General features: G+C 45.2%; 1 long non-coding RNA gene across 1 annotated transcript in view; it reads left to right on the top strand.

The window, feature by feature from the left end:
- LOC125394072 (uncharacterized) overlaps window positions 1-19,231 on the top strand; it is a 27,067-nt gene extending 7,836 nt beyond the window's left edge. Inside the window, exon 2 of the long non-coding RNA XR_007230077.3 lies at window positions 18,987-19,231. This is a non-coding gene — a long non-coding RNA (uncharacterized LOC125394072). The remainder of the gene's footprint in view (window positions 1-18,986) is intronic.

Here is a 19,231-nt window from a genome sequence, read left to right as displayed (position 1 = left end):
CCAATTTGTATCCCCTTTCTTGATCTCCCTCAATTGTCTTTTTGTTCTAGCTAGAACTTCAAGTACTCTACTGAATAGATATGGAGTGGAAAACCTTATCTTGTTCCTGACTTTAATGAAATTGCTTTGAGTTTCTTTCCATTTAAGTTGATGTTGGCTATAGACTTGCTGCAAATTGCCTTTGTTGTGTTTAGGTATGCCCCTTGTATCCCTGATCTCTCCAGGACTTTTATCATGAAAGGGTATTGGATTTTGTCAAAGGCTTTTCCTGCATCTAATGAGATGATCATGTGATTTCTGTCTTTCCGTGTGTTTATATGGTAGATTTCATTTATTGATTTATGAGTACTACACCGTTCCAGCATCTCTGAGATGAAGCCCATTTGATGATGGGAATGATCTTTTTGATATGTTCTTAAATTCAGTATGAAGGTATTCGGTTGAGAACTTTTGCATTTTATTGTTCATAAGGGAAATTGGTCTGTAATTCTTTGTTTTGTCTTCATGTGTGGTTTGTGTATCAGGGTAACTGTGGCCCCATAAATGAGCTGCGCAATCTTCCTTCTGTTTGTATTTTGTGGGATGACTTGAAGAGCATGCACATCAACTCTTCCTTGAAATTCTGTACGAAAATCATCTGGTCCTGGGCTTTTAATGACGGCTTCTATTTCACTCGGCATTGTGGGTCTTTTTAAACGACTCTTCAGATCATAGTGTAACTTTGGTAAGTGATATGTATGGAGAAAGCTATCCATTTCTTTTAGATTTTCCAGTTGATGGAGTACAGATTTTGAAAATATGCCCTTGTATTCTCTGGATTTTCTCGGGGTCTGTTGTTATGTCCCTCTTTGCTTTCTAATTTTGTCAGTTTGGATATTCCCTCTCTGCCTTTCCATTAATTTGCTTAAGGGTTTATCAGTCTTATTTACTTCCTTATTAATAGTCAGGTAAGATTAAGGCATTATTTTAATTTTCTTGTATCTGTTGACACTTACTTTGTGTCTGAGTATGTGGGCAGTTTTGGCCATAGTTCCATGTGGTGCAGAGAAGAAGGTATAATCTCTCATTTGCATGAAACATTCTATAAATATCTGTTAGGTTCATTTGGTTCATAATGTCAATTAGGTTCAACATTTCTCTGTTTAGTTTTTTTGGTCTGGATGACCTGTCTATTGGTGAGAGTGGGGTATTGAAGTCTCCCACTCTCAGTGTGAGGGTCAGTATGTGATTTAAGCTGTAGTGGTGTTTCTTTTATAAACTCAGGCACCCTTGTGTTTGGGGCACAAATGTTAAGAATTGCAATGTCACTTTCGTAGGTTTTGCTTTGATGAGTATGAGGTGTCCTTTACATCTCTTTTGATTGGTTTTGGTTTAAAATCTATTCTCTTTGGATATTAAAAGCGGCTACATTATCTTGCTTCTTACGTCCATTTGCATGGAATATTTTTTTTTAATCCTTTTCCTTGAGGTGATGTCTATCCTTGATCTTAAGGTGTGTTTGTTCCTTGGATGCAACAGAAGGATGGATCTTGTTTTCATTCGTTCTGTTCATCTGTGCCTTTTTACTGGGTCATTGAGTATGTGAAAATTTGCTGTGGAAGCAAAAGGAAAATAAAATGCTTGGCACAGATTTTGTTTAATTTTAGACAAGGGTCTCAAATATCTCAGACTGGCCACGGACTTGTTATATAACCCCAAAATAAGCTTGAACTTCTGGTCCCCCTGATTTCACCTCCCAAGCAGCAGGATTAACAGGTGTGGCTACCATACCTGGCATATGTCAGCCCGGGTGTGGAATCTGAGGTCTCCCGCACCCTAGGCAAGCACTCTGACAACAGAATTATGTCCCAGTCCTATAGTGTTTACTCTTGGGGAAAAGGTAGAAAAATCCTATGGGAGGGAGGAGAACCAGCACAGACCGTGGCAGTGTTGGGCTTGTGGAGCGTGCGGACAGAGGAACAAGGAAGGGCGACTATGAGAGGACAGCTGCGCGCTGCTGCCATGCCGTGTGCGAGTCAGAGACGAAAACGTGAGTCTCGCGTTCTCGGTTCTGAGAAGTCTTACGGCAGAACCCGCGGTATGCTCCAGGCCACGGAACTAGCCTTGTCTTTTATTTGAATTTACCACTCTGTGAGTAGTAATGCCAGATTTATCTAGTTATATAGGCAAAGATACATATCTACTTAAAATGTAGCCCGTTGCTTCTTGTCACCTCTCAGCGGCTTCGGCTCACGGATCCGCAGTCATTTGTGTAACGTGGAAGCCTGCTGTAACACCTGCTTGCAAAATGAGCATTTTCCTCAATGGGATGAGAGGGAGAATACTTGGAATACAGCATGAATTTTGCGTTGTCTCGTGTGTGCTTTTTGTCTGTAAGAAGCAGAGGGTGACTGTAGTCAGCACTATTAACAGAAAGCAGCTCAGAAAACGGCACCGAGTACGCTTGCCTCAGGCTTCGGCCCTGATGTGATAAGCCACGCCCATCGACTTTGGTGCCAAGGGCTTCCGTGTCCCAGACTTCCACACAACCGTCGTGAACCACAGTGGCACCCTTTCCGAGGCCTGCACCTGGGGGCCAAAGTCGGTCTCCTTTAGATAAAGCACATTATGCTTGTAGCATATACTGCTTCATGGTGGTTTAATGCGCTTAAATCCTTTATGCTATATTACAATCTTTTATATCAAGCTCCTACCTCTCTTTCAGTCTCAGGTTTTAGTCTTGCTCCTTAACCCTATTTTCTCCTAAGCCTGTGGTTTTAATGGTTTTCTTTTTGCATGGCACAGTGACTTTTGCACACACACGCCATCTTATAGTAGAATTGACTGTATTTTGTTTGAAGCGTCACGCTTAAGTCTTATCAGTAACTGTTTAAATCCAGGTCAAAGGCAAGGATTGTATTTGTTTTATCCCTTTTTTTCTTCAGTTCTAGAGATTGAATCCCGGGTCCTGTGCATAAGCACTCTACTGCCCATAGACGCATATTCAGGCCCATTTGCAGGTTTTTAATTGAGATATAATCTTGCCAAGCTGTCCTAGCTAGCTGAGTCCAGGCTAGCCCTGAGCTCACTAGTAGCCCAACCTGGCCTTAAACTTGACATCATCCTCCCCTGTCTCTCAAGCAGCTGGAATTATAGCCCCTCCTTGGCAGTCTTGGCTGGGGTGTTCCCTGACATTCACAAGCCTCCTGAAGCCATTTTCAGAATTTGGTGTTCCTATCGTAGGGGAGAATGGTCTTCAATTTCATCGGCTGGCTTCTCAGAGAAATCATCCTGCCCCTGCTATTCTATCTCCCAGACTCCAGACAGAGCCTTTTGCCAACTTCAACAGCACCAGAGATTTGGCCCAGCAAAAGCTGGGGTAACCGGGCTTGGAAAGCCTGGCCTGGGCCTGACACTGGCCCACAGTGTCCTTACTCTTACGACTGCTTAGAACATCAATGTCAGGCGGCAAATTTCCTTGGATGTCACTCTGAAAGCTTGAAAGAGAGAAGACAGAAACTTTATGAAGAGATTCATGGCCACATTTCAGGCACTCTCTGTGACAGTCATGCTTAGAGAACAGGGCGAAAATACGGCCAAGGGAAGGTGCCAGGTTAGTTCCACCCAGGGACAGCAAATGGAATGAACCGTGTGAGCTGAGCCATTGAGGAAAACTTTGCAGATTTCTACGCTGTCGGGCTGGGGGCACCTAACTCCTGCACCCCATCTGCAGGCTCTTCCTCTCACCCCTAGTTGCCAGACTTCATTTCTTCCTTCATTTACATGGACTCGCAGGGTGAACCTTTATGTCTTGCTTTCCTGGCCCTGGAAAGAGCTTCCCGAGGGTTGGGTGATCTGACCTTATGATATGGACTGACCCTGCAGAGGAGGAATTCATGAAGATACCATGCATGTTCTAGGTGGGCCTGGGCCTTCTGTAGGCCTGTGTACACCTGGGAACATTTTCACTAGAATAATTCCAGGCAAGTTTTACACTTCCCAACAATATTCGAGAAATCCCTGAAATATTCATGCTTGACTGGAGAGAGAGAAGTCTGAACAAGCTCGCCAGAATTTGCTAAGGTCCTGGCTCTATACTCTATACATACTCTGCCTTCCGATAGACTTCATTCTCTTCTCTTCTTACCCCAGATTCTGCGCATGTGTTCATACGGACTTGATCACTTTTAACTGAAGCATCTAAAAAGTGTATTGTACACTTGCAAGCTCCTCGAATCTAAGGAGGTCAGCTCTCCCAGAACCCAGCTCTAACTTCTGGATCACTCTCTTGTGTATTCACACCAGGACGTCCCTTTCCACTCCAGGGTCTCCTGGGATCACACCAAGCAGGCCAGTAAGGCGGTCTCCCTTCACTGTTAACTCCAGGGGAGCAGAAGCTTTCTCTAACTCCACACCCTCTAGTCCCTATTGCTGAGGGATCATGCTACTTGGGTCTGGTGGTTGGTATGGCAGAAAAGTCACCCCGCCCAGCTGTTCAAGTACAGCTGTATTCATTCCTAGGGCTTAGAGCTTCTTTTCTCATGGGGACCTTGGGAGGGTGCATCAGTGATGGGCTCTCTGGGGACAGGTCTCTTATTTGTCACTGACATGTATTCTGGAAGTCTCTTCCTGCTGCAGAAGATCTGGTCCAGAGGGCTGTCCCCAGCAGCCATGTGGATCTCTCTCCTTAGATCTTAGTGACATATGCCTACATTCTAATGACGTAGCAGTGAGACGCACACACGCCCACGCACAAGGTGGGTCTTGGCCTCTCCTAGTCCCCTCTTCTGTCTGGTGTTGAGAATGGCCCATTTCCTTTTCTAGGGTGGGGTCTGACTGTAGCATCAGCCAAAGAAAATGCCTCCTGAGTGCTGGGACCAAAGGCATGGTCACCATAGCCGCTTCATGTCACTTATTTAGCCAAAGCTGCCAAGTCTGCCATCTGAGTGCACGGCCAGCAACTTCAATGGCAAGACTGGGATGAGAAACTCTTTGGTCTTCCATCTCTCAGACCGTCCACCTAATGGTTACTGCTGTTCTCGGGGAACAGATTTTTTTTCTCATGTTCTTGGGCCTGAATCCTGAATTCTTTTGTACTAAATGTCACACACTGAACTACTGAACTTTATTTCCAGCTCAGGGAGCAATTTTTAATTTAACGGATGTTCTGGTCAACATGGAAAAAGTCAGGCAAAGGTGGCACACACCTTTAATCTCAGCACTCGAGAGTCAGAGGCATGTGGATCTCTGTGAGTCCAAAGTCAGCCTGGTCTATAAAGCAAGTTTCAAGACAGGCTCCAAAGCTACATATGGAGAAACCCTGTCTTGAAAAAAAAAAAAAAGAAAGGAAAAGAAAAGAAGAATGATATATATATATATATATATATATATATATATATATATATATATACATATATATATTCATCATTGATTCCAACAGCCTAGGGAAACCAGATGTAATCAAGGAGAATGATAATGATAGGTAGCAAACCATGCCCCCAATCTCTCTCTCTCTCTCTCTCTCTCTCTCTCTCTCTCTCTCTCTCTCATTCATGCATGCACACACACAAGCCTGGGAAGCTCTGGTGTCCCCTCTCATCCCTTGCCTCCAGGCTTCCCCTACTACTGCCCCCCATTGTGTTTTTCCATCCTACTTCATGTCTTCCTCAAACCCTCACAGTGTGAAACCAAGACACACTTGAATTGTCACTGATTAGATTACTCATCCAAATGTTTATCTTAAATGTTTGTTTAAAGCAAAATTTATTGAGCCTTGCTTTTTTTCTAGGGAAGAGAGAATTTTGATTTGAGATATGGGGTTCCCTCTCCCCACCTTGAATTAATGATCTTTTAACAGAAAAGTAGAAAAGATTGTTTGTCTCGATAGACGCAGGTTGGGGAGAGTAAGAAAGTAACGCCTACTGCGTTTCTAGACGTGAGACAGCATGGGGTCATCCTAGCTGCTGACTCTGTTAAGGGGCCCTTTCTACTTTAGAAAGCATCTCTTGTCTGTAACTAGTTGCTATTTAAAAGTCGGAGTTGCTCTCGTTCTGAACTGTCCACAAAGCTGCTCCACAGCTTCTTCTCCACGGCAGACGCGGTAGAGCTATCCGTCAGTCACCCACTAGTCCTGCAGGGACCACAGAGAGGAAACATTTCCGTACAGTTTGTTTAGGATAAGGACGAGCGTGGTTTTGTTTTCACTTATCTGCTAAGTTTTATATAATTCGAGAGAGACACTTACATGAAAGGTATATACCCCCCCACAGGTCCACAGTTGGAATATAAAATATAGTTACTACCGTTGACGTTTTTACTGGAGAGTGATTTCCTGTACCAGAATTCACTGGTGGGTGGGAGAGGGGTAGCAAAAGAATGACATTAGATTGAAAAGTTCTGGGGCTGGTAGCCCTTTGAGGGGGCACAATCAGCATACTTCGAGGGGGTTCAAACCTGAGATCCCCTGGGGGAGATGAAGAGTGGTCTTAGTCACACTGAAAGAGTCTGTCAGACAGCGGAGACAGGAGAGGGAAAGTGAGAAAGTACATGGTGTGTTCTGTGCCCTAGACACACTGGGGAAGAAGCATCTCCACTCTAGACGGTGGCCAGGTTGGGAGACATTAATCCACCAGCATTGACAGGACATGTATGAGTTTCCTTATCTTACTACATGACAGCGCACAAATCGCTGTCCTGAGTAGACTCTGGAGGCTGCGCTGAAGGAACTAAGAGAAGTAACAAGCAGAGGTCTATGCCTGCCTCCCTCCTGCCCAAGCCCAAACCACAGCAAAATCTCTTCTACCTCTGCACACCAAGTCCTATGTAAGATTTAATTCGGAGGGCTACGACTATCCCTTGACTTTACACTCCAGTCCTGTGTAAGATTTAGTTCGGACAGCTACTTGCTATGAAAAAAAAATGTATTAGAATGACTCATTTTGCCCATGTACAGAGGCCCTCTCAGAACGGTAGAGCTGTCTTTTCTGGCTAACCACACACGGACAAGCTATGGTGTCCCTGGGTCTCCTCTCCATCATGTATCATGGGTTACTGACAGACACTTTCACACTTACTGCTCACATGCAGCATGGCAAGCGTTATTCGTGCCCACATGTGTTTGGGCTACTTCTGTGTTTCACTAGGTCCTAAACACCACGTTTATCTACTTCTATCTCTGAAGCCAGGCTGCCTCTAGCACTCAGTGCATATTAGGTCAATGACGTACAATAAACTAATCAATCCCAACATATGTGAGGCAATGACAGTCATAATCACCATCCATTTTGAGGATAAGAAACCAGAGGCTGGTGGGTTGGCTCCCCTGATAAAGTCCTTGCCCTGCAAGCATGAGAGCCTAGGTTATAACCCCCAGGATCCAGGCCCAGTAACATGGATGTCTATAACTTCAGTGCTGGGTGGGCAGAGGCAGGGAGATGCCGAGGACTGTTTGGCTAGCATCTTATACCCTGGTGAGGAATAAGTTTCCGTGAGAGAACCTGTCTCAAAAAATAATAATAATATAAATAAATAAGAAATAAAGAACTGAGGAAGTCATCAGATGCAGGTGTTAGCCTCTGGCCTCTACATGCATGCTCCTCCATTCATGTGCATGAGCCTACATACATACATACACACACACACACACACACACACACACTTACAGTGAAAACCCAGAGGTTCAAAGAGCGTTGTGAGCTTGTCTAAGGTTACTTCTGGTCATTTTGCATCCAAGGCAAAGACAGGCTAGGAAGAACCTCCTTGTCCTGAGGACCAGCCACACATTGCTAGCATCATATAAAACAGCCTATCACTGACCATTTCTGTTTATTTCCTATCTATTCAGCCTCTCTGTCTACCTGCACTATTCACAGTGAAAATTACCAGCCTTCAATGACATAGCTAACAGGAATTCTAAAAAAAGAATCTTTTTCATGAATCATCCTTTCTGAGTGTCCTAGTGATGGCTGTCACCTCTAAGGTTGGATGTGTGAGCTTTGGGGTCATTACGACTAGAGCATTGGTCATCCCAGGGAATGACGCATGAAGCAAATTTCCCTGGCTACGTGAGAGTCAGGAAGAGTCTATTTGGCAAGAAAAAAAAGTTCCAGGACAATCGTGTACCTGTCATAGCAACGCCTGGAGGAACGGGGAGGAAGGCAACGTGAACAGCTTGGGCCACAAAAGCAGAGCACCCTGGCTGTTACAGAAATGATTAAGAACAAGACTGACAGGGAAGCATGGTGTACTTCCGGTTCATGTGTGCATGAGGTGGGGAAAATACATGGTTTCCCTGTCACTTATCAAAAGCAGATGAGCAAATGACGTGTTTGGCGTTTGTCACCTAAGATGTCTGTGGCTTAGGAACATGCTGAGTCAATTTGTTACTTAGGAATTTACACTACCGTGAGAGTGGACTTCCCCAAAAATGGGATTCTGAGCCAACTGTCATCCCTGTGTGGGGAGACCGAGCTCACATCCCAGTCTGGGGAGGCGGGGACATCCTCTTTCCCCTCTGACAAGCCAAATCAGGAACCCAAACCAGACCTCATCCTTGCCACCCCTTTTCCCTTACCTAACAGCTCGGTCATGGGCAGACTGAGTGCTGTTCTGAAAACCAGAAGTCAATGCTTTCAAGGAATTTCTTTAACAGCGAGTTGAAGATCCGTGAACTCCCCGCTCAGCTTTCAGTCAACAAAGGGCACTAACCTAAAAACAAAAGAAAAGCAACCTGCTACCTAAAACAATAAATAGGAAGCATTACATCATCAGGCAAACATGATTGAGCCACACAGACTCGGTATGTCTCTAGATGCTATCAGGTCACTCTGTGAAAGACTAAACTAACCTGCAATCCATCTGCTGGGGAAAAGGAAAGTGAGCTGGTCTGTGTGTGAAATGACAGTCGAGATGAGAACCGCATGACTTGAGGTGTCTCTCTAGGTCACACTTGTCTTCCCTCGCCTCTGTCGCACACTGCCAACTTGCAGCCCATGCTTCATTGTACAATCTCAGCACATCACATGCTTTCGGTCTGCAGGATCTCAGTAGAAATCAGGACCATTAGCTAGCACGTTAGTTGAAGCCTTAGCAAATAAAATGTAGGTGTGGGAATTTGGGGGAAAGGTTTACTTTTTTTTTTAAGTATTAGTGTAAAATATTGGCAAGATGTGGATGGAAACTTGAGTTCGTTACTTCTGAAAATACCTATCTGGGAATACCCAGTGATGCACCGCTATGGGACAAGACCATACGGTTTATCTGCAGGAATCCATCTTGACAATGTTGGCAAAAATTCCGTGGTCATTTTTCTCTCTTGGTTCGTGGCTGGAAAGCCATGTCACAGGGTGATGTGAAGACCGGTCCTACTGTTCTGCTCAATGCTTGTCTTTTCACAGTGCACAGCATGAAGAGATCTTTTGATCCTTACGTGTGAATGATTGAATGAATGATCAGCTTGTATAGTCAGCAAGTGCTTATAGGATATAAAGAAATATAGAGTAAGAAAATAGTTTCTGGCTCAGTGCTGGGTTCTGCAAAACAGTCAGATTCGGTGTCTATGAACCAAGCATTGCTTCCAGACAATGCAGGGTGGTGACTCCTCTGTTGTCACATTGACCCAGAGAAAGCTTGCTAAGGCATTCCAGATAAAATAAAGTTTCCGGGTATGAGCTAGACTCATTGCTCATTAACAAGAGAGGGTCACCTGAGTAAGCCGGGCAAGTACCTTGAACAGTTAGAAACTGTTCCTGCTAAAGAGTAGTTTCCGAAGATTGCTCTAGAACAAAACAGGGACAGTTTCCCTGTCAGGAGCAGCTTGATCTGGGCAGTGCTTGCTGTTAGTGTTTGTTAGCAGCAGAAGCAGTAAGGAAATTATTCACCGGGGCTGTTTCACTGTTCATTAGAAGCAGAGAGAAGGGTGGTCTTCGGGAGCCCTCTGTTCAGACAGCTACAGTCAGCAGAGGTGTGGGCCTCGGAAGGGGAGGATGTGAGAGAGGAGGAGGGTATTGGTTGGCCTCTGCTTCTGCTGAAGCAAAAAAATTTATAATGCCAAACACCACGGAGTGCTTCAAATGGAGACTAGCAACCCAGAGTTTGAATCCCATGAAAATTTAACTTACAGGAGTAAAGGAATGTCTTAAGAATGCTTCTTTTCATTTTTTTAAAAAAATATGTGCAGAAAATAGATTGTGTTTCCTTTTCTCCTTTAAATCATACTAAGTGTCAATCACCTCCCATAGATGAGGGATTGTGATGTTCACCTCCTGTGGTTGAAGTAATTCTGTCAACCACCTCCTATGGCTGAAGTAATTGTGTCAACCAGCTCCCATAGATGACTTGGTACCATGAAGTTGGACACTTGTGTTCCCTTGTATCTGGAGTCTTACGTGTCTGTGTAGAGTGACAGCATCTTTGTTTACTTAAGTTGTATTCATGTAACAACTAATCATCCTTATGCCTATACTTTGGCATGTGTGAAAACAGGGTGTTTCTTAGGGCACAACTTGCAGGTCTGCGAAAAAGTCATTTTCAACAGAATGTCTCCTTAGAAGAAGACAAATGCCTGGGCTGGAAAGCCAGGTCCGACTCCATTCTCATATCATTTCACAAGCACGGGAGGCACGTGGTGGTCTTCTGTGAATCTTTGCAAAAGTGCTTTGAGTTTTATTCTGCTTTTGATAGCTTGGACTAAGAGTAGGAAGAATACCTTCAAATCTTCTTAGTTAAAAAAACACCCAAAAAGTTTTGGGTCTCACTGGTCCATATGCCAAATCAGAGGGCAGGACAGGAGTTAATCTTTTACCCAAATACAGACTGGGGCTCTGTAGCACAGAGGTCAGGAGACAAGGCTGCGGGTTCTGGCTGCCTGATTTTGTGCCTGACTGTATGATGTCCCATGAGTGGACTCTGAAGGACTTTCTGAGCTTTGCCTTTATTTGTTAGATGGAGATGATGATTCTAGTTGGTACCCAGCTCATAAAATTATAATGGTGTGTAGAAAGCATTCAGTACAAGGACTAGATGAAGCTCAGCAAATCCTCAATGGCCATCAGTGATCATCATCAATCATGCAGTCACCGTGATGTCAAGTACTCAATAACTATCCGCCATCATTGTCATCGTCATCAGCATCACACAATCATTGTCCATCCCTGGGCTCAATAACCGTTAGCTGCCGTCATCATCAACCCATAGTCCTTGTGATTTCAAGAGCTCAATAACATAATAATAGTAATAATAATAATAATAATAATAAATCAGCCATTAGGGTTATCATCATCATGCAGCCATTGTGAATCTATATCTCCAGAGAACCAGCACATCCAACCCCACCCGATAGAGTTGTAGCATCACTTGACTCCGCTACCGCGTGTAGCCTACCCACACGCTCCTCACCCAATGGCCACATACTCCTGACTCAGGTCTCATGCTTATGATAACATGATAATTCATCCTATACTCTTTAACCAGGCTGATCCTGCCAGATACTACTCTAATACTCTGGTAGACACTTGCTGCCTTTTTGAGGGTTTTGCCTGAATTAAAAGATGGGTGCCTATAAGGATACCTCAGTAAGCTCTCAACAATAGCCCCTATGGATTCTTAAGAGATCATGTCTCAGGGGGATTCCAGGTATCCTTTCTACACAAGACAATACATCAGTCAATCTTGTCTCTATAGTCAGTGGCTCCAAAACCTAGTGGTTAGAAACAATTGTCCTGGAAAATTTTGTCAGCCTGACACACACCACAACCATGGGAAAGGACAGTTGAGAAAATGTCTCCATAAGAGCCAGCTGGAGCACGCTTTCTTAATTGCTTGATGAAGGAGGGCCTAGCCCATTCTAGGTGGTGTTATCCCTGGGCTGGTGGTCCTTGGTTCTATAAGAAAGTAGGCGAAGCGAGCTATGATGAGCAAGCTACTAAACAGCGCCCCTCCACCAGCTCCTGCTTCCAAGTTCCTGGCTTGTTGAGCTTCTGTCCTGACTCCCGTCAGTGATGAACAGTAACATGGAAGTGTGGGCTGAAGAAATACTTTTCTCCCTAAGCTGCTTTGGTCCTGACTTTTTACCGCAGCAATAGTAAACCTAACTAGGACAGCAACCATCCCAGGACCGGGGTTTGCTCGCGGACAGAGGTCTTGATTAGCATGCCTGGGTTCTTAGGTTTGATCTCCAGCATTGAAAGCAACAAGCAAAACCGCCATTCACCATCCTTCACCCCTCTGCGAGACTGTGGGTGGCTTGCTAATGCAACCAGCTGACCTCAGCTGGTTTGGTCATGCACCCATGACCAGTGCTTGACTTCTCCCCTCCTCCCTTGAGGGAGTGTCTCAAGGGGAAGGAAGTTGATATATACCAAGAGGTAACCAAAACATGTGGTGACTCTGACCATGACAAAGCCAATCCAGAGGTGCACAAGTTCTACTGGTGGTTTTTCAAACAATGCAACCTGCCTCAGTTTCCCTTTAGATCACATTCGGCTTTGGGCTAGTCAACCTCAGTCCTTGTTCTCCTTGTCTCTCCTCTTCTCTCCTCTCCCCTCCCCTCCCCTCCCCTGTCTTCTCCTCCCTTCCCCTCCCCTCCCCTTCCTTGCCCTCCTCTCCTCCCTTCTCTTCTCCTCTCTCCTTTCCTTTCCTCTCCTTCCTTCCCCTCCCCTCCCCTCTCTTCTCCTCTCCTCCCCTCCCTTCCCCTTCCCTCCCCTCCTTTTCTCTCCTTTCCTCTTCTCCCCTCTCCTCTCCTCTCCTCTTCTCCTTTCCTCTCTTCTCCCCTCTCCTCTCCTCTTCTCCTTTCCTCTCCCCTCCCCTCTCCTCCTCTTCTCCTTCTCTCTCTTTCTTTCTCTCTCTCTCTCTCTCTCTCTCTCTCTCTCCTCAAACCTTAACACTCTTTCATATAAGTACCTGGGTGGGTTGGTTGCATGTAGAGGAGGTGTACCCAACCCTATGTGTCATAACTGTGTTACTTCAGCCTGTTCTGTTGAATTTAGTTTCTGAAAGTGTATTGCATAGAAAAGAGTGATCACAAAAGTTTTCTGTCATACTGTGAAAGTTGGTCTCGTTTTGACAGGTTTTAGAATTAGACTAGGGTCATACTTTCTGTGGTATTTCCAGAGAGGAGCAACTAGTAGGGGCAGGGACCTACCCCCAAATTGAGTAGTACCTTTTAACTGTCAATTCCCAAGAAAACGTTGGCTTTAGCTGCCTGCTTTTCCCTCCAACACCCTTGGCTCTAAAGCTGCCACCACCATGTCACTGCATCTCTGTCTCCATCCTTCCATTGTGTATTGAACACCAGAACCTCTTTCTGGGGCTCCAGGCTTTCACCGCCAGGTTGGGATTGCTAAGTCTTTGTGGACTGAGCAGCTACCAGGTTCTTAGTCTCTCTAGTATCCAACGGCCATTGTTGATCCACCGAGCCCCTACTACATAAGCCAATCTAATAGAACCCCTTTGTAATACTAATATATATCCTATTGGTTCTGCCGCTGCATCAAGCCCTGCTCAATGCAGTTTCTTATGCTTTGGAAGAGAGTGAAGACAAGGCTACTGGGGCCCTTTTCAGTCTGTCTAATATGCTTTGTGCTGTTGTCTCCCAACGTGAGTATGTGACCTTGCACAAGTTTCCCACGGAGCTAGGATGGGCAGAGTCCTAAGGGATCCATGCTGAGAACTCTGGTACAACTCATCACAGTCTCATCCTGTCCCAGACCGCCACTTCTTCTCAAGGACCAATGTTCAACAGAGCAAACTCTACCCGCCCAGGTTTCTTCCAGCCACTGGGTCTCAGGGTCACTTTTATCTTCCATCCCTCAAGGCAAGTGAGGAGGTTCTGTAAATGCCTGTACATTTCTCTGCTAGTAGTGACTATGCTAGGTGATCAGTTGTCAACTTGATCAGACTAAGAAATGCTTAGGGCGTTAATGAGGCACGCTTTTGGACTTGCCTATGAGGACTTACCCAGAGCGGATCAACTGGGGGAGAAGATAGTTCCTGAGTGTGGGCAGCACCATCTCATGGGCTGAATTTCCAAACAGAATTTCAAAAGTAGAACTCATGCTTCCTGGCTGCCGGTGCAGTGTGACTGCTGCCTCAGATTCCTGCTGCCTAGAGACTCCAGTCCTCTCACATTGAGAGCCACAATAAACCCTTAGTGCCCTTAATTGCTTATTAGAAGATTTTTTATTACAGCAATAAGCAAAGTAATTGATAGAGTCACCCAACATGCAAACGCAAACACTTCTACCTCTTCTCTCGCTAATTTTCATAATCTAGTGTTTTGCATCATTTGTTCATTTTTAAACAAATGTTCATGGAATATTTTTGTGCCAGAATAAAAGACAAAGAATCCCTATCCATTCCGAGCTTGTAGTCTGACTGATAGAGATAGAAAATAAATCTTTAATAATACAAAATAGGAAGTATAACCAGAAACTGTCAAATGTCTAGGATAAAATGGTCCAGAATCATAGAGAAAGGGGAATGGAGTTAGGAACTGTTTTCTAGTTGGATGAAGACAGGCAGTGAGAATGTTATACCTGCCAGGAGAACAGACATCCCTGACAAAGGGATTGACAGTTGAGGCTCTGAGGACAAGCTAGATGCACAAGTCTCAAGTTTGGGAGACTTTGGGGCTGGAAATGGAAATGTGACCCGCCTGCATCTGATGTTCAAATCTGAATTGTTTTTATACTACCAGAGGACTCTGTGTAGATTATGAATAGGGGAAGTGTTCGCAACAAGCCTTAGAGTTTAAACCTTTACAAGTTGGTGGTGATGAAGAGCCATCAGCAAAGAAAATGAAAAAAGATTGCCTACAGACAGGAGAAAAATCAAAAAAGGAACCCAAAGAACTCAGTGAGCGAGCATACATCACTGGGAGAAGGACAATGGTGGAACGGGAGCTGGATGTAAGGAGCCACCCAGGTGAGGATAAAACTCATTGGGGCAGGAGGTCAAGAAGGAATAGAAGAAAAGGAAGAGAGACAGCTGTGGAGCTGTTGGTTTGAAGAGTTTGCCGGAATGAGAGCACAGAAATAAAATGTTAGAGAAGGTACAGTGGTCAAACGTCTTCAAGATGGAAAAATAGCGCCCGTGTGCTCATGGGAGTGACTGCAAGAAGTGAAGTCGAAGGTAGCAGAGTGGGGCAAACTCTTGAAACACCTAAGGAAGTGAAGAGGGAGTTGAGAGCACAGGCAGCAGCAGGGACCACACAATGCTGGTACAGCAATGTGGCAGCTAGGAGTAAGGACTCATGTCTCCAGTCCCAGAATTCAGGAGGCTGGGGCAGGAGGATCCCTGTGAGTTCAAGGCCATTCTGGGCTCTATATTGCAACCTTATCTTTAGCAATTTTTTTTTAAATTAAAGACATTGTGGTTGCTTCTATCTCCCAAGAGAAAATGGAAGAAAGGAGAAAGAGAAGACAGGATGTGAGACAGCCTTATAGCGGACGCCTCTGTCTTCCCGCCCATTTGAGGATGGTGGTTACACCATTTTATGGAAGCCACTTGGCATGGCTGCATCTTTTTCTCCGGTCAAGCTCAGCTGTAGGTGTGAGATAAATTTAGCTATGGTTGTGCTTTTACCAAGTAGAGGAAATGAGTTGAGAAATGAGCTGATAACACTGGAGAGAGAGAGGTGGGGGTGGGGCGGCAACATGGGAACATGGGAAGGCAGGAACAACCCACAGGCAGGAGGAGCACTACATTGAAAGCAGAATGAAGGGTGTTTGAAGACGGAATACCAGAGAAAAGAAACTGTGGGGACGGGAGGCAGTGGCAGGTGAACTGGGTAGCTGGAGTTGGGTTTTAAGCCACTCCGGCAATGGTTAGGAAGACCACATAGAGGCCATGGCCTGGGAAGCATGGATGGTGCTTCCACTCGAGACAGTGGATACCTACAAATGCAGTGCAAACCAGAACTGTAATCTCACTTAAACATGGACTATTTTGCAAATATTATTATTTCTTTTGGTAACTCGATTTGGTAACTCCAGTTCTCCCATGTGAACTTTATAGGTGACGGCATCATGTCACAGTACCCAACAGTACCCAAATGTTGGGCAATCCTGGTAGGCAAAACCTTTGATAGAGTCAAGGTCAGAGGACTGGCAGACTAGAATGCTAGTGTGGTGTGAATGTTTACGTCACCGATTGTCGGGAGCCATGTTGTGGAGAGTGGGTGATAGCTCGTAGCTACACTTTCAAGAGGTGAGGGAAAGGAACTTGGGTGACAGGGCACCGTAAGAGGAAAAGTGGTCATGCCAGAGCCTTGTAGCATCTTGTTCAAAGCACGTTTAATTTTCCAAGCAAGGACAAGAATGATCTGGAGTCAGCAATCAGTCGCAAGATGTTTGAGATCTTTGCTCGCCTTCTTTTCAGCTTTTAGCGTACATGCTTTCTGTCGGGTGTTTGGGGAGCCAAGTTTCTTTATCCTTCCTTCCAATGCTTCTCCACTATGGTCCATTCCAGGCACCTAACCTCAGCCCTCACTGTGTATACAGTCACCATGCCCTTCCCTCTCGGGAACCAGACAAATTTAACTGCTTTTCGTTGGGGTCCAGAAAACCATGACCTTTTAGATTCTCTAGGTAATTTTAGTGAGCTGGCAAGTTAACGCATGCTGGGTCAGGGAAGGTTTTCTGCATTTGAAAACATTCCTGACCCAAGAAAATTAGGACCAAACCATTCCTTTTAAAATCTAGCACATCCTTAATGAGTTTTCAGAATTTTCTCCATTAGGGTGTGAGGACAGGCACTAGGGAAAGGGTAAAAATCTTGGAAGTGGAAAGTTGAATTAAGGAAAACTTGCTGTCTTTTTTATTGTCATCCAGGCTTTGAAACCTCCTGTCGTTGAGTCCAGGGCTTGACCCCTGCTCTGTGCATCCACCCTCACCGTGATTCCCCTCCACACTCTGTGGAGATCAGAATGTGCTGGCCTAGCTTCAGTGCTGGCTTTTGCGTAGGAGTGCAGTGCACACCAGATACTCAGCACCTGCATCCTCATGATGTGAAAGCTGCACATCCACCATTTAAGCATCACCTCAAATTGCACAATTTGCTCTCATAAAGTGGAAAAAAGAAGTTTCAGAATGCGCATGCAGCCTCCACTGGCCTTCTGCCGTTCCCAGATGGGTGAAGAATCGGGTCACTGGAGGTGGACGGCCCTGAAGACGAAGCCCCGCGGGTAGAGTGAGATGCTTCTGATGAAGATCCTGGCCTGTCTCTCATAGTCTATCGTGACGGAGAAAGAAGACATTTGAGGAGCGTGGAGTCCTGGTTGTAGCTGTTTCAGAAGGCCATTTGAGGTCGCCCTCACTCACTGGGATATCCAAGAGTCTCTTGAAGACTCTTAAACTGGTCTGGTGGGCTGGCATTGCCCTGTGTCCCCAGCTAATACACACTCACGCCTGCTCTGCATGTTAACTCACTAGTTTCCGAGAATGCAGACGTCAAGGGGGGAGCAGAAAGGGTTCTAGTAGCCAATATGCGGGGAATATGTTGCGCATGGCAACTCAGAGCCACACCTCAAGGTTTCGTGAAATGGGAGTATTTCATGAAAGAAAATTCAAGTTGACAGCAGCCAAGGGGACTACTCAGTTAAACCATTAGCAAGCAGTGGATCTTAGACTCAGATCCGTGAGGATTTTCTCCCAAAGCAAGTCCTTTGCAGATTGTACCCAAAAGTTCAGGACGCAATGTAGATTGCTCTTCCTTCTTCACAACTACCAGCAAATCTGGGGACAGAAGATGCCTCCACGATCTTCCCAGGAATCATAAATGACAAATGGGCAGGGAGCTAGGGTAAATGAGGGCGATGGGGCCTCTGGCAGACAGGGACACATGTCCTACCTAACGGGCACAGTAGCCAATCATCACCTGGCCTCAATGCAGACATAGCAGTCCATGAAAGAGGCTGTGATATCTTCTGATATTAAATGTTAGGTCAACAGTTTTGTTAGATATGGTGGTCTAGCTTTAAAATTCACTTTCAAACTCTATCCTTGCTTTTCCATTATCAAAGCTGGGTGGTGGTGGTGCACGCGTTTAATCCCAGAACTCGGGAGGCAGAGGCAGGTGGATCTTTGTGAATTCGAAGCCAGCCTGGTCTACAAGAGCTAGTTCCAGGACAGGCTCCAAAGCCACAGAGAAACCCTGTTTCAAAAACCCAAAATAAACAAATAAATAAAAATAAAAAATAAAAACACCGTGACAGAAGCAACCTAAGGGGAAAGGGCTTTTCTGTTATCACCGGCTCCTTCAGCTGTCCACCAGTGCCATTGCCGGGCAGACTGATCCTTACTAAACACCAGTCACCTTGGTCATGGGGTTGGTCTAACTGCTTTGGACTTGAATGTGTGTGCAGAGCTGCAGACCACGGCTGCTAAGAATGGAGAACCAAGAGGCAGCCCAGGCGTCTGTAGAGATAGGCATGTCAAGGGCGTGTAATGAGTAACTGTGTGGGTGACTGAGTCAGTGAATTACATGTGGGGGTGTAAGCCTCGTGCTCAGGTGAAGCTGGTGTAGAAGAATTCAAAGAATGCACACAAGAGAGAAAATGGAGGGGGATGAGCAATGTTTGAAGGAGGAAAAGCCACCGATCCTTTTGCCTAGAGCTCCTAATAGGTGCACTGAGGAAGCAGTGACCGTTGTTCACGAAGCCAGAACTGGGCATTTAAACTATTAGAAGCAGTGGGTAAATGCCCAAGGGAGATTAAGCCAAGATTTTTTCCTGGTTTCTGGTTTCACGTGTACACACACACACACACACACACACACACACACACACACACAGGGTCTCACCAGTCTTTTCTTTCATGACATGTTATTATATGGACACCAGAAAGTAACCTATGTAAACACAGTGACGGTAAATATCATATAACTCCTCCGAATGGCTGGGGCCCATGTTAACATACTTCCATCTAATTTATCTGTTCGCACCCCCAATATCTCCTTCCCAAGTCCTCTGGTTCATGCGAGGGTGTGGATGTATTGACGTCTCTTCTTTGCAGGTGAGTGACATAGAAGACCGTCTCCAAAAGCCACGGTGTGGGTGAATGACAACAGGATCATTTCAACAGCCATTCCGCCCTTCCAAGCCCGTCCTCACCTTCACCTGATCATCGCGGATGTAGTCTAGACTGTCTGTCTGTTTCATTTTTATATCTATTTGTTTTTAAATTCAATGATTACAGGTGTTTACTGGAGGAATTTTTTAACATAGAGAATCACAATTAAAACCACCGTTTAAATTTGA

The sequence above is a fragment of the Myodes glareolus genome, chromosome 20 (assembly GCF_982192425.1).
Source record: "Myodes glareolus chromosome 20, mMyoGla1.1, whole genome shotgun sequence".
NCBI lineage: Eukaryota > Metazoa > Chordata > Mammalia > Rodentia > Cricetidae > Myodes > Myodes glareolus.
Note: the sequence above shows the minus strand (reverse complement) of the source record. Positions and strands in the feature narration are given on the sequence as shown.